The 16,293-nt window shown below is 39.2% G+C and overlaps 1 protein-coding gene across 6 annotated transcripts in view; it reads left to right on the top strand.

Moving 5' to 3' along the window:
- The window catches only part of FSIP1 (fibrous sheath interacting protein 1), a 226,089-nt gene that overhangs the window by 194,000 nt on the left and 15,796 nt on the right, over positions 1 to 16,293 (top strand). The window lies entirely within an intron of this gene.

Here is a 16,293-nt window from a genome sequence, read left to right as displayed (position 1 = left end):
CCTGCTCCTCAACAATGGAAAAATATCTAAAATCACCAAATACTCACTAATCCCCCTGCCTAGCTACTTATTTCCTTTTATCTTCTTCCAATCGTATTTCTGGTTCTCCATTGTTCCTCCACTATTTCTCTTCGGAGTTGCTCTCTTGGAAGGCAGATTGGTTTAACATGCTATGCTGTGGTGTGATTTAAACATGCTTAAATGGAAATATGGAATCAAGTTATTAATAAGAATTTTTCTCTCCTTTGGTGCTCATCTCTTTTCAAATTGGTAATAAATGCTTTCCTGTAGGTCCTTGTGGAATTTTAAAACATTTTTGGGAAATATTAGCAGATATTTTAAATACTTCTTATGAATCAACCTTATTGAGGACTGAAAAAAGGATGAAGGATCAAGAGTATGATTTCCAGATTCTCTAATTTGCATGTTTAAGCTCAAGGGAAACTTTTCTTTTTTACTGGCTTTCTTTTTACTCACTGTAGAACATTTTCCCCACCATAGACACCAGACACCTACAAATAGATAAAACTTATGCAACACTCTTGGTATGAACATTTTATAGCTTTGGCTTCCATAAAACTATTTCTTCTTTTGCTCTTACAATGCTTCCCAACAATATAAAGATGATACCAATAGTGGATATTTGTCTTTTTTCCCCCTTTGCTTGTTTGGGAAATTTCCAACATAGTGACTTTTAGCAGGATTAAGAACTTTCCTCTCATCATAGAATCTGGGGTGCTCCACTATTCAGTTCTACTGCATTTGGCACAGGGCATGTACTGGCCCCAGCCCATCAGGGCATACCCACTCTAAACTGAAGGGTGAAGCTGGTAGAATAGAGAACCCACTCAGTGTCCCATGATTACAGGAACATTCCTTTACTAAGATGGTAGTGATAGCAGTTACAGCAGTTACCCTGTTTCATTGGCATAGTGTTGGTGTAGTTAGCTCTGCTAGCTAGCAGAGTAGTAGTCCAGTAGAAGCCACAGCCTTGAACTTTTGGCATGGTTTTGGACTCCTATTTGTTCCTGGTTGTTTTCAAATACCTTTTTCTACTCTTCTCAAATATTATGTGAATATCCAACATTGTTTCAATTCCATTTCTGCTTTAAGAGGCCAATGTCCATTTTGTTGTTCATTATTTGCACCTAAGAATTATGATTGATATGGAATTTGACACCAGGAAATAGAATTGCAGAGAAATGGAACCAGGAAACTGGGATTGTTTGTCTGGCTTAGTTGGAGCTGAAAGTAGTGAAAAACCCAGCTGTGCAAGGGATGAGTTTCTGGCATACTATGGTATTAGGTAGCAAATCAGCAAATAAATCATTTGTGAACTTCTAGAATGAAGTGTTCATTGAAGGGAAGGCTTTTAGGAACCATGTGCAGCTTTCATGAAACAATCACAAAGGGGTGAGGATGTGAAGCACTGGGGTGATATGTTGGCTGCTTCTCACAGATGGCTTTAAAAAAAGGGAATATGAACTCGAATTCCTAAAATTTTCTATTCTAAGCATGAATTGAAAAATAGGGACTTTCTATGACTACATCAAAAGAATAGGATAGTTTAGGATTGAAAAAGTTAAAAACCAAATGCAGTTATGCATGTTGCCAAATTATGGTGTCAGTAAGATTCATAGCCAGGTCCCTTATGTTCAAGTTTGTGCACTTAGAGAAAGAGTTGGCCCTGAAAACTAGAACAAGGGGTTATGGTAGGATTTGGTGAATCCAAGGTACCTCAGAGTCCATCAAGTTACACTTGTCAGCAGAAGCATCCCTGTGCCCCTCTCTAATGAGGTTATTCTGTCTTGATGGAAATTTCTATTTCATGGTTGAGTTGCATTATTATGCCTCTTATGCCCCATTTCCAGATTTATTACTAAACTTAGATTCCAGCATGCCTAAAAATGACAAAGTCAAAGCTAGGAGGAGATACCATATGGTGCTAAAAAGTTGCAAGACTTTGCCAATTAATATTGACCAAAAAATGGGGAATACATGTGAGAATGGAATTTGAAGATTCTGAGTCCAGTAAAGAAAAACACAATTTTATATGGGTTGAATTCATTGTTATGGAGCACTTAACTGGATGTTTTGGGTTCAATATACTAGCACAAATAGATGGCATTGATTCTAATTGCTTCTTTGATTTAACCAAAACTTGGACCCTCACTCAAATTAGATACTAAGTATTCCTTTACATATTATAGGAACAAAGAATCCAAACACTTAAGTATAAGAGTGTTAGAGGGGACATATTATGGGTATGGAGAGCCATATTCCAACTGTATGCCTTGAGTGGATTCTGATGGAGATTCTCTTCAACAAACCTTGAAAGATTAAGTTATGAGAGGCTCTTACCATTTTTGGGAATAAAAGAGCTGTCCTGCACTAACCATTGGTGCTGATGTAAGATGTCATAGTTGAAATGAAGCTTCTTGATGCTATTAGGCATTTTAGGAAGATGGGATAATGAAAACTTAAGTGGCAACACCTTTCTTTCAGAAAACTTGGTAGTATAGCTACCATAATAGGTGGTAGGATGGGTGTTTTAGTGGGAACAAACAGCAGGGATCCTTGGAAATGGCTTCTGATTATGGAATCTCTGTGACTGAAATAGACACTATTTGATTTTTATTAAAAAACCCCAAAAACAAAAACCAATAAAACAAAACAAAACAAAAACCCCCAAACAACAACAAAAACCAAACCAAAACACACACAAAAAACCAAAAATCCAAAGAAACTCTGGGTCTTCTGCAGTGCCAATGTGTTATTCTGGTGTTAAGAGTTTGTTTTCACCTATTGTGCAGTCTGGATGACAACAAATTAGTGTTAAATGAAGATGCTGCAGCCAGCATCTAGCTTTTTAATATCTGTAACTTAAATATGGAATGTTGTGTTGAAAAAAATTGGAATGATAGTATACAATGGTTTTAGTTTTGAAACAATATTTAGAACTCCAATGATTTCTCAAATACATATATTTGTTACATTAACTATATTTAAAAATTTCCTACTCTACTGGTTTCACAGTTACATATTTATAGTTTTAATATACTGTTATACTATAGTAGTTACACTGTGGATTAATAGACTCATGGCAATCTATAAATGCAAAATTTTCACAGGTTAGTCATGAAAAAGTCTTCTGGATTAATTAGTATATTCAGTTCATAATGCATTTTTATAATTTTGAAAAACTAGATTAACTTAATCAATTGTCTTGATACTTTGAAAGGATAGCCTATGAGGGGAAGATTTTGGGACATTAAAAATGCCAATTGTAGTACAGGAGTTTACATTCAACAAATGGAAGCACATATCTGAATCTATTTCTGTTTCCATTTGTGCTTAAGTTGTCACTCTTAAATTAATTTTTATTACCTGATTTGGGGAAAATTGTGTTTCTACTCCATATACTTGAGGTTAAAACATTAATTTGAATTTTGATTAAAAGTAAACAAAGCCTGTTCATTATTTTGTTGTAGAGACAGTTGTTTTCTGTATTATATAATCAAAAAGTACAAAGATTTGAAGCTCTTTCTTCAGCCAGTATATTTTGGCATATTCAATTAGGTGATATTTCCATTATATTAAATATCTGTTGCACTTGTCTGTCTTTGTACAATCCCTAAGTGTACAATATACACTTATATTAAATAAGTGACTCAGCCCCTGTCTAGTGCACAGGCCTGAGCTCATCCTGTCTCATTATTGGAAATCAAAAGGAAAAGCATTACATGACATGACTAAAAAATGTTCTTATGAAAGGTAAAGACCTTATTTTGTTTGTTTGAAGCATTTATTTACTAATAAAGAATTTTTTAAGAAGGCCTTTATCCTGTAAATGCTTATGAAGAGATAGTTTTCTGCAATGTTTGTTATACTTTCTATCTGAATACACAAGCAGGTTTCCACAATTAAACCTAACCACAATAAAAACCAAATTATTCTGTTCTGTTTTCACAGCAGACTAGATTAAATGTTTGTGCATGACTTGTAGTGAATATCACAGTGATAGGTCCATAATTCAGTTGCCCTTGGGATTTTTGTAAATCTAAAGGATTTTTCCTTGGAGAGTTGGCATGGATTTTGCAAGGGTGTTTTTTTTAGCATCACCTTTACACTGAAGGGGGGTGAGTCATTGCCTGTAAAATGTGACATGGAGAGTACCAGAAGTACTTGTACCTTCAACCAATTTGTTTGTCTATCTAGCCTTGCTGAAATCCAAAATTCCTGTGTTGGGGAATTCTTTGGGGGTCGTTAAAGCATTGTTGTCTGGTCTGCCTGAATCATAGGCAAAGGTTCATTAATTGATTAAATCACTATTTTCCAAAGCCATGAGGGTTCTAAAGCAGGCCCTGGAGGGACACAGGGGAGAGAAAAGGGGACTGGGCCATGTCCTGGGACCACTGGTCAATAAGGGAATTGACTAAGACCACTGAGTTTATAGAGGTGCAGTGTCTGCAGAAGGTGGAGGAGCACCCAAAGAAGGCACTGTGTAGTTGATAAACCTTTGCCATTTGTCCAGAATGTCCAAGGCTCTGTGCCAGGTACTGGACACAGAGATCAGGAGGACCTGATGCAGCCTCAAGGAACTTAATGTGTAGCAGTGAAGGTAGAAGCAGAAGGTGCTGTGATGGTGTAACTTGTGGTTCCAGGTTTGAGGGACACAGGGTGACTGTCACCCACTAGAGAGGGCTTCTTGTTAACACATTCTCCTCAGGTTTATTAGGTGAAAAGAGGCTGTCAGTGCAGGCCATTCTTGGGTGTGGGATAGAGTGCATGGTGCCATGCTGCTGTCAGGGTACACCCTGGACAATGGAGCTTCACCAACACTTTCACCATCTATATAAAGACAGTTATGAGTATTAAAAAGTCCTGGCTTTGTATTCTGGCTTCACCTTTTTAAATTAGTTCTGGGCCTTGCACTAGTTTTTGTATATTTTCATTGTGGAGAGTGATTTCCCAACCCACCCCCCCGTCTTGGGTAGGTGGGAGAATTAAATGGAATAATGTGTGTCAACCTTCTTGATACATGGCAGATAATCCAGGGCTACCAACCCTGTCCACTCCAGGCCCTAACTGGACCTAACCCAGGGCAATTGATTAATGACATGGGCTTGTCTGGACACTTGGCTAATATAGGACCTGTTGACAACAAGGGAAGTAGATTTGTCCCCCACTTTATTTTTTAATAGCCTTTTGCTCTATGTGAAAGGAAAATATTTAAAAGTATCATGAGAGAATATGCATCAAGCTATTTAGATCCTTCTGAATTTGTTTCTCATTCACTAGGTAGCTTTTTTCAGTTTGATACCTAGAGAATTAACTCCCATAATTTGGAGTAAGCATAACTTGAAACTTGTTATTTGCAGTATATTATTCTTATTCTCAACAGTAGCGTGATTTCACTTGGAGATGGGCAAATGTAAAAGGACAGTTCACTGAGCAGCAATATTAATAGGGAGCTTCATGTTTATGTACTGACGTCAGGCTTTTTGTGCTGCACAGAATGTACAGGGGTAATTAGATGTTTCAGATACATGTCTAGACAGGGCAAAGCTTCAGGAGCACTTGCTTAGTCCTGGGAAACACTACAGGTCACTGATTTGTGACCAGAAAAAGCTTTCCTTGATTAACAAATTAAATGTGGAAGATCAATGGTGCTAGGTTTACACCAAACAGGAAAGTCATATCTGATGAAATTTGATAGGACTGATGATTTATCAAACTCAACTAGGACTAACTCTGCCCAGCATGGCCTGATTTGAGGTAATAAAAGGGATCCAAATGACTTTCTGCCATGCAGCAAAGGGGCCTGGATTCTATTCATAGAATCATCTCTTTGGGTTACATCATTTGGATTCAAAGGGGTTCCTGTAAAAATTGAGATTTTCCTTGAGAGAGTTATACATTGACCTGGATTGCTTAGTTTTAGGGAGAGTAATGAGGAAACAACTTTATGGATAGATAAGTTTTGATGTGAGGATAATAGAAATTTTTTTTTTTTTTAGTTTGGAATCAAGTATACCCAGCTCAATTCCAAACTCAAGAGGATGTGCTCAGGTGGAGAGGGCTGAGGGGACAGATGCCTGAGAGAAGAGAGCAGAGAAAGGAGAGGGACAGAGGGCAGGTAAAAGGGACTGCGTATCTGTGTGCATGAAACACTATGTCCCTGTGCACCAAGGTATTCACAGGAGCTCTGACATTGATTATTTTGAGCAAAGGCAAGAGTTTCTAGAAACCAGCCCCATTCTGGTGACTTTCTGGTTGCTACAGTACTTTCTGGTACCGAAGACTTAATGTCTGCTTGAAGTATGGTGATAGAGAGTCACATTCCAGCCTTTTCCTTGTGCTTTCTCTCTGCTGGCATCTAAAGGCCTCTGTAGCCTCCAGCCCTCCAAATCCACTAGAGGACACATGCCAGTGTACTCGTTGCAAATTATTAGTTCTAAGTTATTCATAAAACTCCTTTCCTGGGCCACTGAAAGATAGACCCTCACAGGTAGGGGCTGGTTGTACTTAGAAAGTATAGATTTCAGTCTGTAACTTCCTGAGACCTTGCCTGGTCATTTCTTTTGCTGGGTCCAGGTGAAGCCTCATGCCGATGACCTGGTTTTGTGAGAATTCCACCTCTGCACTAGACTCCATGCTAGCATCTTTACACACGTCTCTTGCTCACTGCAAATTGTTACTTGTTAGTGTTTCTCACAATAGTTGTTAGGAGTCAGGTGCTAGTATTTCTGTTTTACCAATTAGAAGCCTGAGGCTTTGAAGAGGTCAAGTAATTTGACCAATATCAAACAGCTGAGGAGTGAGAGGGCTGTGATTTAAACTTAACAATGTCAGCTTCCTTCTGCTGCTCTATGCTGATGTTAAGGGTATTCCCTCTGTCTTTGGGAATTGCTATTCTTTTCAAAAAGATTGTGTGCAAGCCTAAGGACCACTTTACCTGGGGTACTTTCCCAAAAGGCCATGAGAATACTACCAGCCATGGGAAAACAATATGGAGAAAAGATGCTGGCATATCTAAGATGTGGAGGAATGTCACATCTGCATGGCTGCCCTCACCTCATTCTGATTCTGCACACACTTAGGGTGTGTTGGACTTACTTCCTCCAGACCTCAGGCTTAGCCTGCACACTGGTCCCTGCCTCAGAATGAGAGCAGTCCTCCTGTTTTTGCAGTGGACACACCTTAGTGACAACAACCTGTGGTGACCTCTTTTACATCTCATTCTAGTCATTCTTTTCTGTTTATCTTGACGCATCAACCTAAGTTATGACCTGACTGTCTCCCCATGGCTCTATTTCATATTGCCTTCCAACTTCGTTGCTTCTGAATATCCTGGGAAATGTCCTCCCAGCGCTCTAAAGGATTTTCTCTTTTGATCCTACCCCCTTGCTTTGCCACTCGGGTCCCAAGAATGCCAGTGGGAACCAGCAATTAAGCCATGAATCCCTGAAGTATCACTCTGCCTCCAACAGCCTTGAAGATGCTGGCCATGGCTCCACAGTCCCTGCGCCCAGCCAGTGCCACCATGCAAGCCTTGTTGACAAGTTTGGGTGGAGTTACTGGCTCTGTGTTCCTAGGCCCACCCTGTACAGCCTAAGCTGCCACCCTCAAAGCCCTGCCAGGACTTGGAAGCTGTCACTTATTGTGACAGTCTTAGTCTGGAACAGCAGAGCCTGAGGCAAAAAAAACTTAGATGCTACCACTTAAATGGCTGTAGTAACAATGGAGAAACAGAAGTGGGGCAAAAAGAAGAGGCAGAACAAATATGAGAGCTGCATTATTGGTAGGCCACTGCTTGCTGTCAAGTATAACTGTTTTTTTTTTTTTTTTTTTTTGCAGTGCTGGGGATCAAACCCAGGGCCTTGTGCTTGCAAGGCAAGCACTCTACCCACTGAGCTATCTCCCCAGCCCAAGTATAACTATTTGATTTTGTGAGACAACTTCAGAGAGATGCCATACAAGGAACTGCATTTTGGGGTAGTACTTCCAGGGGGAGGAAGGGAAAGGAATTTATTCACTGGTTCCCCTCTCCTTGACCAAAGTCTGCCCTACAGATCATTAATTTCCTGCATTGTTTATCACACACCTAGAAGTAGCTAGCTGACTATATCACACCCACTAACAATGCATACCTTAGCAGCAATAGCAAAGTCCTAGATGGGAGGCAAGGGGGGGTGCTGTGCCATGGGTGACATGAGGGGCCATGACAGTGATATTAGTATTCCTGGGCCCATAGCACTGAGAGTGGACAAGCCATGTTAGACCTCTCAGCCTGGCAGTGAGAAAGTGCACAGATCTGGGTGATGGAAAAACTGGATCTGGTTATGTTGGAGCATTTTAATGGCAGTATAGCTTGGCTCCTGGACTTATTTGTGCTGTGAGGAAACTTCTTGGGAATATAAGGAAGAACTCCAGTTTCATCTTCCAGTTTCTAGAGTTGAGCATTACTCTGAAGGTCTCTTGTGTGGATAGGATCCAGCTGAGTCTTCTCTCTCATTGGGGAAGGAGCACCCAGATAATGCCACAATAGTGAGATGTGTCATCTTACAACAAAAGGCAGAGGAACTGTCCTTGGAGCAACCAGCTAATGTGGCATTGATCATCTATTAAGGGCCTTCACCCATGCAGATGATTTTCATAAATGGTACTAGCCAGTTCACCAACAATCATGGTGAATAGTGGGAATTAACTGATATGAAGTAACATACTAGATGTACTTCCCTGGGGTGAGGTGTGCTGGGGGCCCTGTGACCACACTAACTACCCAGTCTGGAACCTTTTTCTTGCCTCTTTATGCAAATCTACATACCTTATCTCTTGGCCAAGCTTGCTTTTCTGGGAATATGGGATGGGAGTGCCAGGCTCCCTTCATTGCATAGCTAGAGCCTCAGCCTAATTTTACTGAAGGAAATGATAGACATGTGACAAAAGGCCCTTTCTGATGACTTGCTTAGAACAAAGGGGATCTTGCTGTTTCTGCTGCTAGAAAACAGCAACTGCTGGCAACCCTCAAATGGTAATTGTCACACAAAACGGAAAAATTTGAGTTCCTTTTCACAGTACCCTGCTAGGAATCAAAGTAGTAAAGTTGGTCTAACTCTCCTCTGTACTCAACCACAGCCTCTGACCATGTCATCAACAAAGGGCAAATTCCTGGCCCCTGTTGGAATTGCAGAGTCAGAAATCCCACTGCCTGCTTCTCATTTCTCCCGTCCGTGCCCATCCTTGCCTTACATACCTGGGTCCTGCTGGCTACCTGCCCCTCTCATCCTTGTGGACGGAAACAGAAATCATGGATTCCTGATGCCATGAAGCCTGCCTGGGCTGGAGGAAAAGAACCATCACAGAATTCTCAGAGGCACGGTCTTCTCCCACCAGGCAAATCCGTCAGCCAAACCCCTCCCCACCCAGCTCTTCAGGGAGCTCTTCCGGTGGCCCGTGCAAGCATGGTGTCTGGTTCTGCAGAGTCACTTTGACATGCTAGGTGCATAAAAGTGGGCTTTCAATACCACCACAACACTCATGGCCTCACTTCAGAGCCCTTTCGTTGACCCACTTCGCACTCAGTGGTATTCTTTCTTCAGATCCTCCCAGTTTCTGACCTGGGGGCTGACTCATTTTCCTGTTTACAGCCTTGCCTCAACCCTCACTCCTAATGTTTTACATAGTTTCTCCGGCAATGACCTTTGCTTTCCTTTTGACTAGAGTTCAGGTTCTCTTCTGGCCAGACAGCCTCTGACTATTCTGGTTAAAAATATGGCAGAGATCATCCATATCCCCTGGGACCCTTTGTCCCTGGTGTGGCCTCCTAAGAGCTGTGTATCTGCCAGGCTTCCCTTTATTATGGGGGTGGCTTCAGGGTGAGAGAAGGTGGGGGAATAAAGTAGGTAGACTGGGAGGGAAAGAGCTAGGAGAAGAAGAATAAGCCCATTCCTTCTATGAATCCTTAGTGCCATTGGTTCAGACATTAAAATGAACACTAATCATTTTACCTCCATGGTTTTTAGATTTGTTTAAAAGACCCTCAGGGAGTGACATGACCCTCTGTGTCTTTATGAGCATATTCACACTTTGGACTTTGTTGCTCTGTAGTTTAACTGAAATGCTTTTATTATTCTATCGACAAGTGAATATTTTCTGACAAGTAATCTATTTTTATATATCAATTACAATTCACTGAGTATTCAGATTTAATGAGATTGATGAAATTTGGAAACACCTTGATTCCTAATCTTTTAGTCAACTGTAGAACTTCATTAAGTGGCAGGTCCCTTCTGATGGTTATGCATTTCATAACAAGTAGTTTAACAATATCATAGGGATATTCTCTGCCCTGCTCATGCTTTATTATTTTGTAAGTCATTCCTATTCATGGTCCTGCCAGAAGCCAAGTTTATGCTATGTGATCCTCACCAGGGATTAGTGGGTCAGTGGTAGACACTTGTCACTTGTAGGTCCCAATCAATTTTGTCATTGACCAATGAAGTTTTCCTGTTGAAAATCTGAGCTAAAGGACATAATATGCATAGTTAGTCAACTACACAGATCAGCTAAGATTGTGAGAGAACAGAAACCTTTGAAGGCTGTTTTATAGAAAGGAGGATAATCATGCAAGCAGCAAATTAAGAGACGACAGGGAACTACCAGTTGACCCAGTTTTCTCACTCCTTGTTGTATGCCCAAAGGATTTAGAATCATCATACTACAGTGATGCAGCCACATCAATGTTTATAGCAGCAGCTCAATTCACAATAGCTGTGCTAGGGAATCATCCTAGGTGCCCTTCAACAGATGAATGAATAAAGAAGATGGAATATTACTCAGCCATGAAGAAGAATGAGTTGTTGCCTTTAGCTGGTAAATGGATGGATCTGGAGATTGTTGTGCTAAGTAAGATGAGCCAATTCCAAAAAGCTAAAGGCTGAATGTTCTCTCTGATATATGGATGCTAACACACAATAAGGGGAGGTAGAGAATAGAAGTTCAGTGGATTAGACAAAGGGGAAGGAAGGGAAGGGACAGGGAATGGGAATAGAAAGAAGACAGTAGAATGAATTGAACATAACTTTCCTATGTTCATAAATGAATACATGACCAGTGTAACTCCACATCATGTACAACCACAAGAATGGGATCCTAAGTAGAATAAGTTACACTCCATGTATGTACAATATGTCCAAATATACTCTACTGTCATGTATATCTAAAAAGAAAAACCAGTGTTATTAATACACACAGTTGAGCAACTGTAAAAATAAGGATATCTTATTAAATGTGTCTAGATATATATCAAACATTAGTGAATAAATATCATTTATTTTTTGCTAAGAGGATGCACCAATTAATTGTTTTAATTTGGAAAAGTTGTCTAATGATTAATATTATACCTCCTTGTAACCAAAAGTTAAATTTAGAAAAAAAGAAAAAGACCACAGTGATCCAAGAAGGAGAGTGATGAAACACACGACTTCAGTTCCTGGTAGCTTATTGGTTCTAGACTCCAAAAATATGTTGATGTTTTATATCCTACTTGTTGGTGTCCATGAAATGACCTCTTACGTCTTACAACAGCCCTCACCCCATCACCTCTTTTTTTGAGATAAGAGTTTCTGTTCCTTATAGTCGAGAGTCTGGACTAAAATAAACTGCTACTTAGGTGTTGCCAGTGGTGGTTGCAACTGAGAGTTGTAAACTTGAATCTTGGTAATTAAGCAAAGGGTGGAATGTTTTCTAGTTGCTTATTTTGAAATGAACTAGGTATCACGGAAAACTATTTACATCTGTGCTCTTCTTATTAATCGTTTAGGAAATATGACTTTCCACCCTTTCATCCCTTGTGATAATGGTACTGAGTATAGGGTAGGTCTTTAGAAATTCTCTTTAGGGCAAAAAATAAAATCTGACATATGCTTACATCAAGATTACCTCTGCTGGTTTATAATGGTGAACTTTCTGATTGTTTGCACTGGAGACATAATTTTGATTGCCCTGTCAACAAATCTGCCCAAATAACTAGAGTTTTTATGGCTGGGGAAACTCCCGACACAATAGCATCATGGTGCCAGAGAGGCAGGGACCTGAGCGAGGCAATCCTGTCTGTGTTCTTTCTCCAGCAGTTACAAGTTGCTTTCCTCATCTGACTTAGTGCCTATACCGAACTGGCATTTATCTGAGTTGATAAGTGTAAACAGAGGGCACCCTAAGAATGGAGCTGTGGCTGTCAAGTTTTTGTTTTGTAATGGGCTGAAGGAGAGGATACAGTGTAAGTTTGCCTAAAACACAAAGCTTGCCTGAGTAAAAATTCCCAAAGTTAAGTGAAATACCCTCTAGGAAGACTTTCTTTTCTTTTCAGTCTTTGAGAGAATACACAGAAAAATGAACATCAGTTGGGGAGGGAACACTTGGAGATGGTAGAGGGAAAGCTCATTTATAGTGAGAGGCAGTTCTGTCTAGTGGTAGGCATTCAGGCTCTGGACCCAGATTACATTCAATCACAAGTCCACCATTTAGAAGCTGCATGACCTTGGACAGGTTCCTTACTTTCTTGGTGCCTCAGTTTGTTGCAAGGGTTAAAGGAATCCATATATATAACATGAACACAGCAATGTCTGACCTAGAGTAGGTGCTTAATAAATGGTAGTTATTATCGTGTAAGGCATCAACTCTCTTTGCCAACCAACCCAGCAAGGTGGATGAAAACCAACACAAGAGCACAATACATTTACCCCTTAGCTAGGAACAGTGTGTATTGGTCAAAATAAGAAGGAAGATTCCTGAAAGGACCACCAAAATGAAGATGGGGGAGGACAGGGGCTTTCATATAAAGGGAGAATATAGATTGGGCTCTGATCTAGAAAAATGAAGACTTGAATTGCATGAAGGACAGAAAGAGTAAGAATAATAACTTGTTTGTGAAATATTGGGAAATTAGAGCTGGCATGAAAGATGAATACTTTGAGGCGAATACTTAAACAGATGGCTACTTGACTGTGCTTGCACAGTGAGCACTTCAGTCATGGAGCTTGTTAGCTCAGGAGTGTCAAGGGCGGTCCGGAGGGAGGCTTTGTTATAGTCCTTAACTATGGAGAGCAGTTGCGGATGTTTGTGATAGAGCCCTAGATCAGTCCAGTGCAGCATTTGTGAATAACTTCTATTGATACGGTACTTTACAAAACACTGTAAGCATCATTTACTGAGCTTTTACTGTGGGCAAAGCTGTGCCAGGAATCGAGATATGAAAGATGGATCTTACTAAAATTTTTGATCTGTGGCATCACACCAAAATACCATAATCAAATTAGTTTAATTTGAGGGCTTAAGATATTTGGTTCATTTTTATTTAAAACATTTTGAGACCAGAGAATTTTTATGAAAGTTCACCACTGATATGAAGAAGCTGAAGAAATGAAAGTTCTGTCCTATTTTGTTTTTATAATTCTCTCCAGGCTACCCTCTAATGTTTATAGAAAAGTTTATTCTTTCATTCTTATTTTGCTTTTTTTTATTTTCAGTGGTGCTGGAGATTGAACCCAGGGCCTTGTACATTCTAAGTGCACACTCTATTCCTGAGCTACATCTGCAGTCCTGTCCCTTATTGTATTTTTGGGGTTGTTCTGACAGCAATTTTAGAGTGACAAGTTAGAGATTATCTTCCATTTCTCACTTCATGGATTTCACAGATGAAGGTGATAGGTCCCTGAGAACTTGGGTGACATGTTCAGGGCGGTGAAGTTTGGATGAAAGCCCGGGTTCTAGTCTTTATGTTTTCTTTACTGTCAGGCTGCTTCCCCCTCGAGGATCAGGGTAATTGTAGTTCAGCTTATTTCTGTGTACACACAGGCTGAAATGTGTTTTGTTTTGTCTTAGACTACCCAGAAGCAGATTTGCCCTGAAGCCAGTGAGGCTTCAACATAGGGGGCCCCTCACTTATATGAGCATTTTAGTGGTGAGAGGAGGCAGGTTTGCATTAGCAAACATATCCATAAGCATTTCTGCTCAGTGACCTAAAGAGATACTGTCAGACATGGAGTTAACTCTCCAACCCTTCAACTGTTTGTTGTGATTGTGTATATAACTTTATATTTTAATATCATAATTTTTTTTTTTTAAAGAAGTGCTGTCCTCCTGCTCCAAGATCATATATGTTTCTGGCACTATGAAATTTGATCTGTTTCTGATGTCCAAAGATAGTTAGTTGGGAATTTCATTTTAATATTTTAGATTTTTATTTAAAAATATTGGATATACTTGTTACTTTTATATTTTAAGTTAATTAAAATTTTATTGTAGTAATAAAATTAAAAATTGTGTTAAAATGTTTCAAATAAAAATGGCAACTTCTTGACTCAGATTTCCCCACCCCCAATTTGTTCTCTAACTTTATCCACTTTTAACTCCGTGGATATTTTCCCCTAATATTTACCTTCATTTTTTAATAACTTAATTTTTAATTGATTAGTTCTAAGCACTATAATTTGGGTTTCCCAAATGGTAACTGAGAATTTAACTTGTTACCCCAAACACCCATTCCCTCTTCTCTCATTTCACCAAAAGACTTAAGTCACAATTTTTGGTTACCTTGAGCATTAGTATTTGTGTTTTGATAACTGTGTAAATATTGTGCACAACAGAAGCAAGTGGTATCCTATAGAAGGTATCCTTTCCTATATAACTTTTTGTTTGTCCTAGAGTTAATAATTATCTCTCTCTCTCACACACACACGTACACATGAATGCACTCTTTCCTTTGTTTTTAAACTGCTTTGCCCAGAGTTCATAATTTCTTTGCTTTTTCTTTTGTCTCATTTTCTATGTGTCTAGCCAACTCTGTTGTAACCACCAAGCATCTATCCTATCACTGTTACTTTTGAAAGGGTCAAACATATCAGATACCATCCTTTCCTCCACACTTTGTTCGCCTAGAGATCTTCCTTCTATAATTCTTTATCATGCTGCTCCAGTATGGACTGATTCTTTCTCTAGCATTTCATAATGCTAAGCTTTTGGTGAGGATGTTTGGTGCGGATGATGAGCAGTGGGCTCTTTGTAGAAGTGCTGCATGCTAACTACACCACTGGAGTTCCTTAGTGGGCTCTTTCTAAATCCCAGGGAATTGTCCACTCATGATAAGCAATCTTATATGTGCAAATTTTGAAAGTATATTTCAAGTATCTAATGCCATACAAGGACAGCCTTCATTTTCTAGTTCACTTGGTTTACATACTAGGGTGAAGGGAATGCTCTTCATAATACATAAAGTGCCACATTTGGATCCCCAAAGTATTTAGTGATTAAAGGTAGGATTCACTAATGTATAATCCAACTCCTATTTCTTGATATGTATATTAACCTTCAGGTGAGTTACCTGAATTGTGAATTCCAGATAATTACTAAAAATACATTTCCAGAAAATCTCTTCTTATTCTCACACTCAGTGACTTTTGCCACTGAGTTTTCATACAGGTTGGTTAAATATAATTTTAAAACAGATGATATATTTTAAAACTTTGATACAGAATTTGTTTTATATACTGTTTTTATTAACTGCTTTAGAAGCATTATATGGTGCTAATGGGGAGTTAACTAAACTAGTTTCAATAACAGACTCTCCCTTCTCCCTGTGCTTACATAGACAGAATGTTTATTTTTTACTGTTTACTTACAAAGTATGCTAATAGCATTATTTTGCTTTGCTGAAATAGAAATTAAGGCCATTGAAAGTAATAATAAAGCTTTTCTTATGGGGACTTCTTATTCTCAGAACTTATTCCTCTTTAAAAGAGGATTAGTGTATTTCTAGATAATCCATGGTGGAAGATGCTGATTCTTTAGAGCCGGAGAGATTTTTTTCAATGCATTTCAGTACATTTTAATGCTATTCATTTTTGAGATTGTTGCAACTCAAGTGGCATGCAGTTCAGTTGAATTCTTGTAGATTGTGGCCCTATTCTTTGATTTAATTTATTCAGAGGAAGAAAAATATTTTAAAAACTTTAAGGTCTTAGTTGAAACACCTAGCTCTGATAATCTTTAAAGGCAAATATTTAATATGTATGATCAAATCTTTCTCCCTAAATGCACTGCTCCAGGAATGTTCCTGGCTCCTGCCTGGACCTGTAGCTTTGAAGCAACTGCACATCTCCATTCCTTCACTCTTCCTTTCCTGTCTTCAGCAGGATTGTCCATTGAAGGTTGTAGAAAGACATAGGAGTGGTGAATCCCTGGGAGCAGGTGCAGTGCACAGTGTTTGCCTCATATTTTTTTTTTTTTTCT

The sequence above is a fragment of the Sciurus vulgaris genome (genome assembly GCF_902686455.1).
Source record: "Sciurus vulgaris genome assembly, chromosome: 2".
NCBI lineage: Eukaryota > Metazoa > Chordata > Mammalia > Rodentia > Sciuridae > Sciurus > Sciurus vulgaris.
Note: the sequence above shows the minus strand (reverse complement) of the source record. Positions and strands in the feature narration are given on the sequence as shown.